The sequence below is a fragment of the Hippocampus bargibanti genome, linkage group LG04 (assembly GCF_051943395.1).
Source record: "Hippocampus bargibanti isolate YZ-2025 linkage group LG04, ASM5194339v1, whole genome shotgun sequence".
NCBI classification, from domain to species: domain Eukaryota; kingdom Metazoa; phylum Chordata; class Actinopteri; order Syngnathiformes; family Syngnathidae; genus Hippocampus; species Hippocampus bargibanti.
Genome location: NC_142737.1, coordinates 29,177,448 through 29,191,350, shown reverse-complemented (window position 1 = coordinate 29,191,350; position 13,903 = coordinate 29,177,448).

Sequence of the window (13,903 nt, the reverse complement as noted above, 5' to 3'; positions counted from 1 at the left end):
GCGTGTCTGTGTGTGTGCGTGTGTGTGTGTGTGTGTGTGTTTGCGTGCATGTATCACTTTGCTGCTGTGAAATGTAAATTTCTCCACTGTGAGACTAATAAAGGCATATCCAATCCAATCCAATCCAATCCAATGTATGTGTGCGTGTCTGTGTGTGTGCGTGTGTGTGTGTGTGCGTGTGTGTGCGTGTGTGTGTGTGCGTGTGTGTGCGTGCATGTGTGTGTGTGTGTGTGTGTGTGTGTGTGTGTGTGTGTGTGTGTGTGTGTGTGTGTGTGTGTGCGTTGCCGTGTGTGCGGCTCTCAATGAAAAACATTTCTAAATATTTTACTTTTATGGCTCCCTTAGTCAAAAAGGTTCCCGACCCCTGGCCTGACCGAACATAACTCTGACGGTTCACTTTTTTGTCATAAAAACATGTGCTTAAATTGGTCAGATGAAATATACTGTTTTTTCCTGTTCTAAGGTACACCCCTAATGAATGGTGTGTTTTCAAACTTGATCCAAGTATCAGGTGCACTACACTATAAGGCACACCTTCAATGATTCATTGTCACAGGCTTATTGCCTCCATGCCACACTGCATGTTTCAATTTTTTTTCTATATAGAAGGCACACCACAAGCCTCTACAGTAGAGGCTTGGGTTATGTTTTATATATCCCAGGACTGACTACAAGTTACTTCTTCTACAGGGGAAATGGTGGCTGGCTACTGTAGTTGCAAGACCTGTTGTGGCTCAATATTATTTCACATATAAGGTACACCGGCGTACAAGGGTCATATCTTGATGGAAATGAAGGCTTCTCTTGGGGCTGCGCTTTATCCACCGGAAAAATTGGTACAATTTTTTTGACACAGGGATTTTTTTCCCTTTATTTTTTATGTTTGCCAGTTTATCAGTGATTCCAAAAAATGATTATTTTAGAAGGACCTATGTTTGTCTCAAAGCCGTCCACATGTCCTGTCTCCCTGAATTGCAGTTCAGGTAGACAATACATGTGAACCAGATAATGTGGAGATTGTGGGAATTGAAACGCAAAATGTTCTACAAAAAAATTAAAAATATTATTTTCATCTATGTGTGTCTCTTCGTCTGCCTTACGTGTCTGGAAAATAGACGAGTTTACAGTATATAGACTGATCATTTCTCGCTCTGAGGTTTAACTTAAAATTTAAACTAATAGATTTTTTAAGGATATACATTGCATCAGAAGTACAAATTGCGTTTTTTTTTAATTAATGAATGGATTTACACATTGAGTAGATCTTGCTGCAAAATATTTTGGTGGGATGGGCTGGGGAGGGGGCTTTAAAAGCATTCTGCTTCAAATGCAGCATTTAATTGAGGAGAACTTATTGTATTCTGAAATTTCATTAACTGTCATGAACAGTTTGATAAGAAGGTCACAAATGGGTAAAAAATTGTTCCAAAAACATACTATTAAATGAAGAAGTACAATGAAATGTCAGCAAGGCACAATGAGACATGAGGTTAAATGCATGAGGTAATCAGGTGTGACCAGACACGGGAGTGGGAAAGCAGGTGCGCACGGAGTGGAGCAGGTCAAACAGAGCCGCATGTACACATGACATTAACCAAGAGTGAATTTCATTCTTTTTTCCCAGTTTGCTGTTATCCAGCACAACTGGAGGAGATTTCCTGAAAAGTAAATACTGGCAGTGTTGTTGAGCAGCTTAACTCATTTTTATTCATAAGGTCGACTGAGAACACAGCTCTTGATTGGCTCTGAAACAAGTCATTCACGCTGTTCAGTCATGGGGTTTGGTAAGACTTTTGCTGCTGGGATTGCATTCAAAACAAAACTGCTGCTTTCTTTTGTCTCCTTTCTTCCATTTCTTGTACCAAGTCTGAATCTATCCCGCATCTGCAAGACGGATTAGGCCGATAGGATGAAGGCCGCATTATGTCCTGGGGGGAGATTTACTGTAAGGATCGCCACCAGTTCTCTTTCCCCTCTCTCTTTTCCCACTTAATATACTGCTTCAATCAAAAGAAGTTAAATCTTTGTTAACAGAGAAATGACGAACTCACTGGGAGTTAATCAGAGTCAACACAGTGAAATCCATTTGCATATGAATTGACAGTGGCTGTATACCGGGTCTTTTTATGTCATTCAATGCACAATCCTGCAGGCCTCTGTCTTTCGAGGCATTATGCTGCTGTAGGTACATAATTGTGGAAAAAAATATATGTAGATTCTCTGAGTATGCGTGTGTGTCGGGGGGGGGGGGGGGTAATTGTAATTTATTTATTGCATTCTATTTGTGATTATATTGTATGTATTATAGTACCTATGCTTGTCTGTGACTGTAAAGTGTCATTGAGAGCTTTGAAAGGTGCTTAAAATATGTATTATTATTATTATTACATGCATGCAATGTTATTAATCGCTATCTAATCTATCATTTTAGAAGAAACTGTATGTTTGTCTCAAAGAAGAAGAACAATTTACTCTTGGATATGATCCAACGTCTAACAATGATTTGTGCTTATAAAAAGTGAGACGGTGGTTTAAAAAATAATAATAAATAAACACAAGTTGAATGTTGAATGCTAAAATATGTCTAGATATGGTGCAATGCTACATAATGCTGTGCAAATGAGCAAGTATCTTTAACTACCTCCCGTGCTGTTCCACATGCTTACTTTGGATAGTGGTATTGAAAGTGTGAGGTGAAATAACCTTCAGAAGAGGGTAAATCTGATGTGGAAATGTAGTCTTAGTTGGGTTTATCTATTTGAGAAAAGACCTTTTCACTTGTTTTGTTGGTTTATCCCCTAAACCCATCTCACCCCCAAACCTAAAAGCTTTTGACATCTTCATCTTGTTCTCAGTGGGCAGCCTTTGTTTGTTCTGCTTGAAAAAGCGACCGGGGTTCACCTCCCCCCCTCTCGAACCCCCTACCTCTCTCTGTGGCACAAGTGTCGGACTTTGCCATGGCAAAGGGAGGGGGGGGGGGTATTTCTCTTCCTCCTACCCCCTCCTTTTTCACATAACTACAATATGGTCATTGTCTACCAGTGAATAATGTGGCCACTCGGGCAGCATGGACTGCTCCTCGGGCTTTGACTGTGAACCAGCTCTTTTCTTCAGCGTGAAAGGATTCTAATCCATGTAAATATAAGACTCTGGGTACAGCTTGGCCACGGAGAGGAGACTAAGAGGGAGGAATGGAGGGGAGGGTCAGCAATTTAACCTTTGACCTAACAAATAAGAGCCATGTAAGTTTTAGAATTACTCTCTAAAGAGGGGCTGCTATGGCAGAATGAGCTTCTTTTGTAATGCTTGCAGTCTAGGGCTGATTTCAGGGGCTTGCATAGGAGCACGGTGCAAAACAAAACCAGGGCACAAACAGTTGTGCAAAATTGAATAGCAGAAAAAAGACAATGCTAATTATTTACGGGGATGAAGCATGATTATTCACGTTCCGGGATACAATCTCTTTTCGTCAATGGATGCTACAGCTTCGTGTTTGCTTTCAACATTTAGCTTGTAGCAAACGTGCACATTCCACCATAACGTCCCTGATCCACTGCTGAAAAGGATGCTTTGATCCTCTCCTCTTTCATCTAGAACTGCTTCATATCACATAGAGGGTACATCAAGTGCTGAAGAATGAATTACTGTGTCTTTGTGATGTCATATTATTTATTATTTTTGTTTTTTTCCCAAGATAGCGGCACGTGAACACACAGCGGCTCCTCTCTCTCCCGACAAATTGACGTTTTCGTGTTTATTGTGTTTGTTACAGTCATTATAAGTACAGTGAAACCTCGGTTTACGAACCCCTTGTCTTACAAACTTTTCGGTTTACGAACGTTACTCTTATGAAAATTTTACCTTGGCATACAAACTATTTTTCGGGATACATATGTAGCTGCCACAATGAGTGATGTGTCCTTCGCGAAAGAGCCCGTTCTCCTAACAAGAAAATGATGGCCTCTGTTTTTGTCCTCTATTCCCCGCCCACAGTCTTCAGTTAAAGCCACAAGATTGGTCAAGAACGCAGCAGTGGGGGATGGGGTTACAGACAGAGAGAGAGTCAGGCCGTTCTCCAAAAATCAAAATGCCGTTTCTGGCCACGTGATTGGTCAAGAACCCAGCAGTTGGGGGCGGAGGGGAGGGGGTTAAACATTAAACACACAGGCAGCCAGAGAGAGAGTAAGAAAACACACACATGAGAGGGAGAAGACAGAGCTTGAAACAAAAAAATAAAAGTGTGAGACTGTGAGAATAGTGAGAAAATGGATAGAAAACAGTTAAAATATTCCATCAAAAGAAAGAAAAGAAAAGAAAAGAAGTCCAAGATGGCGCCCGAGTAGGCAGCCTCAGCAAGTTCTCTTATGAGCCTTGCTTTTTTTGGTTGTTTTTGTCTTGTTTTGTGTTTTCTTTTGTCACTTTGTGTTGTTGTGCATCGATGAGAAGGTTTCTTCAGCCGTCATCTGTACAAAAGTGAAGGTTTCGGACGTTTCGCCTCCTATCCAAGAGGCTTCGTCAGCGAACTAAAGTCTGACTGGTCGTATCGGCCCCATATATATATCCCTAATGTCCAGACCTGGTGGCGCCGGACACAGCTATGATAGGTCCCTACTCTCAGGTTGGGGGGGGGGGTTGAGAGTAGGGACCTATCATAGCTGTGTCCGGCGCCACCAGGTCTGGACATTAGGGATATATATATGGGGCCGATACGACCAGTCAGACTTTAGTTCGCTGACGAAGCCTCTTGGATAGGAGGCGAAACGTCCGAAAACCTTCACTTTTGTACAGATGACGGCTTGTCATCTCTAGTGTCTCTATGCTGTCATATTATTTGTTATTTAGTTTTTTTTGTTCTTTTGACTTCAAGACGGCGCCGCGAGAGTGGCTGGCTTTCCAGCAGCTCATGTATTTTGTTTTTCTACTTTCATTTCTTTCATCACTTTGCTGCTGTGAAATGCAAATTTCTCCACTGTGAGACTAATAAAGGCATATCCAATCCAATCCAATCCAATCCAATCAGGCTCCACAAATAACCCGCACAAGTCATCTGTACACTTGATGCAAAAAGCTATCAACCCAGCGAAAGAGATCACAAGTGATGAAGAACTAGATACAATTGATATATATATATATATATATAAATATCACAGAGAAAGCACCTACAAGGGATCATTCCTCAAGATGGTGAAATAAGCCTATGTTCCTCATCAAGTGTTTAATGCTGAGGAAACCGGACACTCCATTCCATCAAGCCATAAACGACCATCACAAAGGTAAATAAAATGACTTTATTGTACAATACAGTTTATTTCTTTAATCATAATACGATAGGACATTTACTATACATAAAATAAGGTATATTTTGTGTAGTTTTAAGGCTTAGAAAATTAGCAAATAGAAAATTATGTTTTATGGGGACCTGGGAACGGATTATTCTCATTTTAATGGTTTCCTATGGGAAATTATATTTTGGGATACACACTTTTCGCCTTATACACTCTGTCTGGGAACCAATTAAATTTGAAAGCCAAGGTCCCACTGTACTTTGCACGCTGGGTCCGAGAGGACAGTCATTTCATGTGCTGTATGTCTTGCATATTAGCATATTTGACAAAAAACTGACTTTGACTTGTCTTTGACTTTGACAGACCTGATTGGGGAAGAGTATTGACCCATTGTGTCTAAAATAAGGAAATAATTAAATGAATTAAAATGTGAAATTTAAAAATATGTTTCCATTTTCGTGAGTGTTTTGTTTTGGGTCTTTTTTCCATTCTAATGCCTTAATAAATAAAGGGGGTTCAGGAGTCAGGCCAATTAGATTCAGCAAAGTCAGAATAAGAGAATTAGAAAATGGAATCAATTATTTTAATTAATTAGAATAACTCTGACGTGGACCTTTGCAACGACTCACTTCTATATATATATACTATGACTTTTGAATTAAATATGCATCACTTTTTGCACTGATTTTCTGTTCAACATGCGGTGGGATGATCCAGAGAGAGTGCACCCATCGTCAGAGCGCACCCCAGCCCGGTGTCGAGCGGCATTCCGCGCGGCGGGGGGAGCGTTCCCCCCAACACTAACGTTGACCAACTGTACGACCCCGGTGCCACGTATCAGCGCATCTCAGCGGGATTCTGATTTAGAGGCATTCAGTCATAATCCCGCATATAGTAGCGTCAGACCATTGGCTCCTCAGACAAGCACATGCACCAAATATCTGAACATGTGGTTCATCTAATACTGAGCAAGATTGCGATCACGACAACACATCATCAGTAGAGTAAAACGAGCCTGTCTCACGAGTCTCATCCCAGCTCAACTTCCCTATTAGTGGGTAAACATATTTTTTGTATGTGTTTACATGACACAGTAAGTCACCTTGAATGTCTGACCGCGGTCTCCTCGTGGGTCCCAATTTCTCTCGATTTTTGGGGGGATCTTATCCTCAGCCAATCACATTTTCATTGTTGTGGTTTCAATGCCACAATAGGGGCGGAGGGCCCACTGTTCAGAAAATAATATATTTCAAGGGGGTTGAACAGACGCATTTTAATTGAGAGGTTTACAGCATATGTCAAAGAGGTTGTGAGCCAAAGTTACAGACTATCTTCTCCACGTTTGTTTTTTCTCTGCTGAAAGCAAGTTAACAAAGCAGAGTGGTCTCATTCTTGCTTGTCAACTTATATTTTGTAACGTGGCAAGATCCATGTTAGCATTGTCATATGTTTGTTTATTTATTTATTTATTTATTTATTTATTTATTTATTTATTTATTTTGATGTATTACTTTGCTGCTGTGAAATATAAATTTCTCCACTGCAAGACTAATAAAGGCAAATCCAATTCAATAATCAATTTCTATATTTATATATTTACTTCTTTGTGTGTCTTTTGTTTGTTTGTTTGTTTGTTTGTTTGTTTGTTGGTTTGTTTGTTTGTTTGTTTGTTTGTTTGTTTGTTTGTTTGTTTGTTTGTTTGTTTGTTTGTTTGTTTGTGTTTGTGTTTGTCTTTTGTTTGTTTGTTTGTTTGTTTGTTTGTTTGTTTGTTTGTTTGTTTGTTTGTTTGTTTGTTTGTTTGTGTTTGTGTTTGTGTTTGTGTTTGTCTTTTGTTTGTTTGTTTGTTTGTTTGTTTGTTTGTTTGTTTGTTTGTTGTACAAGACCTGCAAAAGTCTTTCTACTTCTTGCCCCATTCTCGATCTATCCAAACCATCGAAAAAGAAAACAATATTGAATAGGCTAACAAACGTTGGCACTGAAAATTCATCAAAAGCTGGGAGGACATGTCACAGGTTATTATTATTTTTTGAAACAGATACATAACAATTAAGGCGTTTAAAGAAGAAAAGTGGAAAATGAAGGTCGATTTATATTGTACACACCTATGCATATGTCTGTGTGTTGTCATATTATTTACATTATTTAGTTTTTTTTGTTTTTATGACTTCAAGATGGTGTCGCGACAGTGGCTGCCTTTCCAGCAGTTCCTGTATTTTGTTTTGAAACTTCTTTCTTTCCTTTCCTCTTCCTTTCATCAGTTTGCGGCTGTGTTACTTCCGGGTCGAGTGAACGCTGGCGCGAATGGCTGCCGCTGCTCACCCGCTCAAAAAAATCCAGTGACTGTAAAGTGTCCTTGTGAGTTTTTGAAAGCGCTTAGATTTTAAATTTATTATTATTATTATTATTATTATTATTATTATTATTATTATTATTATTATTATTATTTTATGTATGTATACAGTACACATGTAACATCCAACCCCTCCTTATTTTCAAGAGGGTCATGTTTGAGCCTATCCCAACTGTATCCGGGTAATAGGCGGGGGACACCCTGAACCAGTTACCACCCAATTGCAAGGCACACAGAAAATAACCATGACTCGAGTTTAAATCACACTCAGAGGCAAGTTGGAATGTCCAATAAGCCTGCCGTGGATGTTTTTGGAATTTGGGGGAAAAAAAGGTTTACATGCCCTCTGCAAACCGCCTGACAATATCACGGTATTGTTTAATGAATCCTATGAAAGGGTCTGTAGCTGAAAGCAACAAAGCAATTGTGTGTAGTCAGTCCTGTTCTGATAATCTGCATCGCCTGTCAGTGTATCCAAGCACACCTTGGTCTGATTTACAGTCACAGAATGAATATGAATGTAAAAACGGCATTAAGTGGGAATCAGCCAGCCAAGCACTACACTAAGGAGCCATATGTATTAACCCTCATATTATGGTACGGGTCAATTTTACCCTTTTCCATCTTTGTGTTGATGAAAGCACTGGATATGCTCTTTTTTCCCTTTCTTCAAAACAGTTCTCAAAGATCCCAATGGGATAGAAAATATATTGTCTCTCTTTTCAAGTATATGTATGATATCTCATAAACAGTTGTTGCTGTTGCACCTATTATTTGACTGTTTTGAGTGGATTTTTACATATGGGTATAAATGACCCACAAACATAATCAATGTGATTATTTTTCAACATAATATGAGGGTAAGCCTTAGCGATGAGTAAACATTATCTCCAATGTTCAATTCAAAGACAAGAGTTTATTTGATGAGTTTTGTGAGCACTGACATAATTTATTCAAGAACGAAGGTGTCGCTCTGAAATGCCGGAAAATCCTGGTTTAGCACAGGTTACAACGAACTGCAGCTAATCAGGATTTATTCCAAGAGACTGATCATGTTTGTTGTGCTTTTTAAACAATATTGTGTTTTGTACAATAGTAATAAATTCCATTTTCAAACTGTGTTCAAATAACTACACCGAAATTCCATTGACAAAATTCAAGTACAATTTTATAGCAACTACATTTAAAAACAAGGTAAGTAATTTCAGAATCAATACTTTTCTATAGATAGAAAGCTAATAAAACTATGATGATATTCACTTTGACAAAATACACAATATTGTAAAAATCATTGTTATACAATTACATGGAGGAAGAGTATGAGTGTGCTTAGGAATTTTGTTGATTAAAGGTATTACAAATTTAGAGATGCTGAATATTCTTGGATTCCATAAGCAATCACTCAACAGCCTTCTGCAGCTCGAAGACGAGCACCACTGCTGCTATCAGGGCAGCAATTTTTGTTTGGTCGTTGATTTGCAAATTTCCCCATTGTGGGACGAATAAAGGTTTTCTGATTCTGATTTTGATATGAACAAGATTAAAGTTTTGGTTAGATAAGTTGATACTGTATGCTATATTGGCTGTCACTAACGTCTGTGTAAGCTCTCAGTCGTACAGGAGTGGTCCATCGATGAGTAGGTCTCACTCAGGAGAGGAGTAGCAGTACCTTACATTGCATTCTGAAAAACTACAGAGTCCTTGGGCAACACAAAATTCCTACTTATTTCAAACCGATAAACACGTTAAGGCAAAAATTAGTGCATCCAAAAGATAGGCTGCCAAATGAAAAACAAAGTAATGTAGTTTATTCAATACATTGTAATAATGAAAATTGTAAGGATAAGTAAATTGGGGAGACTCAACAAATTCTAAAAAAAAAAGACTTTATCAACATCGCAGGGATAATACGAGTGGGCCTCAATCGGCAGTACATTTGCACCTAAAAGCTAGAAACCACTCATTTGACGACAATGAGGTTAAAATCTTAGCGAAAGAACATAGATGGTTTGAAACAGGAGTAAAAGAAGCGATTCTCATAGAACAACAAAATCCTTCATTAAACCGGTCTGGTGGGGTGAGGTTCAATTTGGATCGTTCATACAATAGCCTGGTTAGGCAAAACAGGTTAGACAACATTCGTAATGCTGATGAGGTGATACCGGAGGGAGGAGGGCAAACAGGCCAGTCGTTAGTCAGGAATGTAGGAACAATCAGTGGGGCCACAGGGAGTGGTCCTCTGCTCCCCCCAACCTGAGAGTAGGGACCTATCATAGCTGTGTCCAGCGCCACCATGTCTGGACATTAGGGATATATAAATAGGGCCCATACGACCAGTAAGACTTTAGTTCGCTGGCGAAGCCTCTTGGATAGGAGGCGAAACGTCCGACACCTTCAAAAAAGTACAGATGACGGCTGAAGAAACCTTCTCATCGATGGCTGTCACTAAGTAAAAATAACTTTATTCAAGTATACCACTTTTTTTTTATTTAAAAATGTGATGCAGTGTTTTTTAAGCATACTTTTTAAGTACTATACTAGATTTTTTTTTTTACCTGACAGGTATAAGCTTCAAGATAATTTGCCTCAACTGGTCATCCCCCGGGTCTTCTGCCAGTGGGGCATATCCGGAACACCTCACCAGTGAGGCATCCAGGAGGGATGTTAAGCAGATTCTTTACTTACAGATAGTGGAGGTGTTCAAATACCTGTCATGTTTCGACGACTACTTCCACCTTCGTCAGAGTGTCACGGATGTTGGTGTGACGCGCCATTTTCAGCTGGTGTTGCTATGAGGGCGTGACCTACCTGTCAGATCTGACAGGCAAGTCACGCCCCCTGCTGTCAAGTTCGTCCCTCCAGGATACTGCTCCAGGTAGTATAGAGCATGTAAGCGTCCTCATCCCTGTTGATGGTCCTTGGTCCTCGCTTCCGGATTTCAATGGCCTCTCTGATCCAGCGCTGATGTTTGTTGTCTTCGGTGCGGATGACTCTGGCCTTCTCCCAGTCCTTGATGTGATTTTCTCTTTTGCAGTGGTCCGTGATGGCTGATTTATGGTGCTCCTGTTGTGCTAGTTCTTTTATTGCTCTTGTTTGTATTGTTGCTGTCTCCTTCTCGCACTCGTTCTTGTGCTCTTTTTTTCTTGTATTGAAACTCCTTCCTGTCTCCCCGATGTATGATTTATTGCATGACTTGCATGGGATTTCATATATTGAGTTGCATTTATTTTCCGGGTGTATTTTGTCCTTTGGGTGTACCAAGATTTGTCGAAGAGTTGTGTGTGGTTTGACCGGTGTGTTTATGTTGTGTCAGGGAGGCGATTGAAATCCGGAAGCGAGGACCAAGGACCATCAACAGGGATGAGGGAGCTTACATGCTCTCTACTACCTGGAGCAGTATCCTAGAGGGACGAACGGACAGCGGGGGGCGTGACTTGCCTGTCAGATCTGACAGGTAGGTCACGCCTTCATAGCAACACCAGCTGAAAATGGCGCGTCACACCAACATCCGTGACACTCTGACGAAGGCGGAAGTAGTCGCCGAAAAATGTCAGGTATTTGAACACCTACACTGTCTGTAAGTAAAGAATCTGCTTAACATTAGATATCAAGTAGACAGGATGAACTTAGTACAACGATCCAGGAGGGATCCTAATCATTTGCATGAGCCACCGCTTCTGGCTCCTCTCTATGTGGAGGAGAGGTAGCTCGATTCTCAGCCCCTCCCAGATATCCGAGCTTCTCACCTTATCTCTAAGGAGTGCGGAGAGATCAACACTTAAATCTGTAAGAATATCATAATAATCGTCACAACAAAGAAGGGGATCCATGTTGCAGGGAGCCCCTACCTTCATGATGTCAATTCCCAACTCTCAGCTGACGGAGTTCAGCCATATCATGGTCATTGGCCGTTCATGCAATCACAACGGGCCGAACACCAATTCTGACCAATTAGAGAAGCAGCTACAGAACCCCCGCACATGAGTCGAAAGAATGTATGGTGCAGAACATTGATGGATGGATGGATGTACTTTGCAAAACTCAAAGCAGGCTGCAGCAAGGATGCTAACCCTGGATCTATTGGAAATTATTATCCATCTGATATCAGAGGTTGATGTGGACATAATTAGAGATGTCTGAGTAAGTGCTGGTGCAACTCAGTCGCGGTTTTCAGAAATGATTTTGAATGGACCAATATTTTCTTATACCTCACATTATTCCCACCAAGATATTTGGGAAGAGGGAGTGGGGTTCTGGCTGTATTGATGAATTGAAAGGAGTATTTTTAGAGTACAGTGGTTGGTTATTTACTGATTTCTCCTCAAGTACTCGCTGAAATTGAAAATGTATGCTAATAAGTTCATGAAAAAACACACATCCCCTTTCCAGGTAATTTAGCCATAATCCCAAACTGAATGATTTCAGAGACATTCTTCATCATCGATGCATGTGTCTATCAAAAGTGAAGTCTGCGAAAATTTGCAAAAGAACAGACTGAAACTGGTCTAAATTTTAACATTTATAAAAAAAATGGAAGAGAATTCGCTGCCCAAAGACAGCTGGGAGACACTCCAGCACCCCCGTCAGCCTTTTGAGTATAAAACGACTTCATCAAAGTCCAACCAAAATTTCTCCTTCTCCGCCAGCTCACATCCTACTTGTGGGGCATCCCCACAAACAACATTGAACATCACGCCTTCAATTTCTAGCTTCAGACTCATCATTCTATCTGATACTCTTTTTACTTCTAAGACATTCCTAACAAACTCCTCTTTTAAGATAACCCCAACTCCATTTCTCTCTCTGTCTTCACCATGGTAGAACAACTTAAACCCTGACACTAAACTTCTAGCCTTGCTCCCTTTCCACCTGGTCTCCTGGACACAGAGTATGTCTACCTTCCTTCTCTGCATCCAGCTCTCGACCTTTACCTGTCATTATTCCTACATTCAAAGTTCCTACTCTTAGTTGTATATTCTTGGCGTTCCATTTCTCTCTTTTCCTCCGGGCACACCTCCCTCCTCTCCTTCTTCGACCAACTCAATTTTCCACTGGCAACCTGAAGGTCAACAGTACCAATGGCGGCCGTTGTTAACCCGGGCCTCGACCGATCAGGTATGGGATTCATAGGTTTGATTCGCATATTTGTTTTGGCCAGTGGCGGTCCGTGCATTTCACACCTAGGCCTTCAGTGAAGTCCTACTTAGTCCGACTTGAACAAATATCCCTCGTAATACCATAATTTATGACACAACGGCTGCAGATGTCATTTACAAAAGCACACGCAAGCAGTACTGGGCGTGGCATCACCTTAATCGTCTACAACACAGGCTATTTTCCGGAGCAATTACACATCAATAAATCTGCATCAGCAATTAGAACTTGTCACTATACGTGATACTGCAAACACTTAAAAATAAAAGGAAATTTAAAATAATTTTTCCACAAAGTTTTATTAAGTCCACCAAGAATATGCAATATTTAACAAGATTTTACGCTAAATTAAAAAATGTCAGTTTAATATAAGAAAAACAACAAGACATTCACAAAATGAACTATTTGTTGAAAATAAAAGTAAACAAATCTTTTTCATTTGTTCTTGAGAATAGGCCTACATGCGACAGCGAGTTGTCCTCTCCTTCAGCCATTGTGGGTTAAAAAAGCGAGTAGATATACTTGGTTTTTCTGCTAAAGTTTCCGGGTCTGATCTGTTCTAGCTTGGTTGATTTGCATAGCGCTGCCTCCGCTGAGGGCTGAGGTAAAGTGAGTATCCAATCACAGGACGCGTACATGTCATGTTCAACGCGAGGCCCTCGAGCTGGCCTTACTGTGCCAACTCGTGATCTGATTGGCTATCGCAACTATATATCAACTACATGTGCCCATTCATGTACAGCCCTCACTGTTGATTCTGAAGGCGTCGGTCAGATTTCATACAGCCTGGCGACACAAGCTAGCTGAATTCTGATTGGATTAAAAACTCTGACCTAAAACTACGACACTGGAAGGAGCATAACCAAATGGATATAACATCAAGAAAACAGTATGTAGAATAATTATATATATTTAGAAAAAATACTTTTTTTAATGAAATTGACTTTTATTATAATTATGATAATGATGCCTGATTATGTTAGGCCAGCAGAGAAGGCCTTGCTGGCTCTGACGGGCCACCACTGGTTTTGGCATTTTTTTTTTACGGCGGATGCCCTTCCTGACACAACCCTCTGTATTTATCCGGGCTTGGGACCGGCACAATAAGACACTG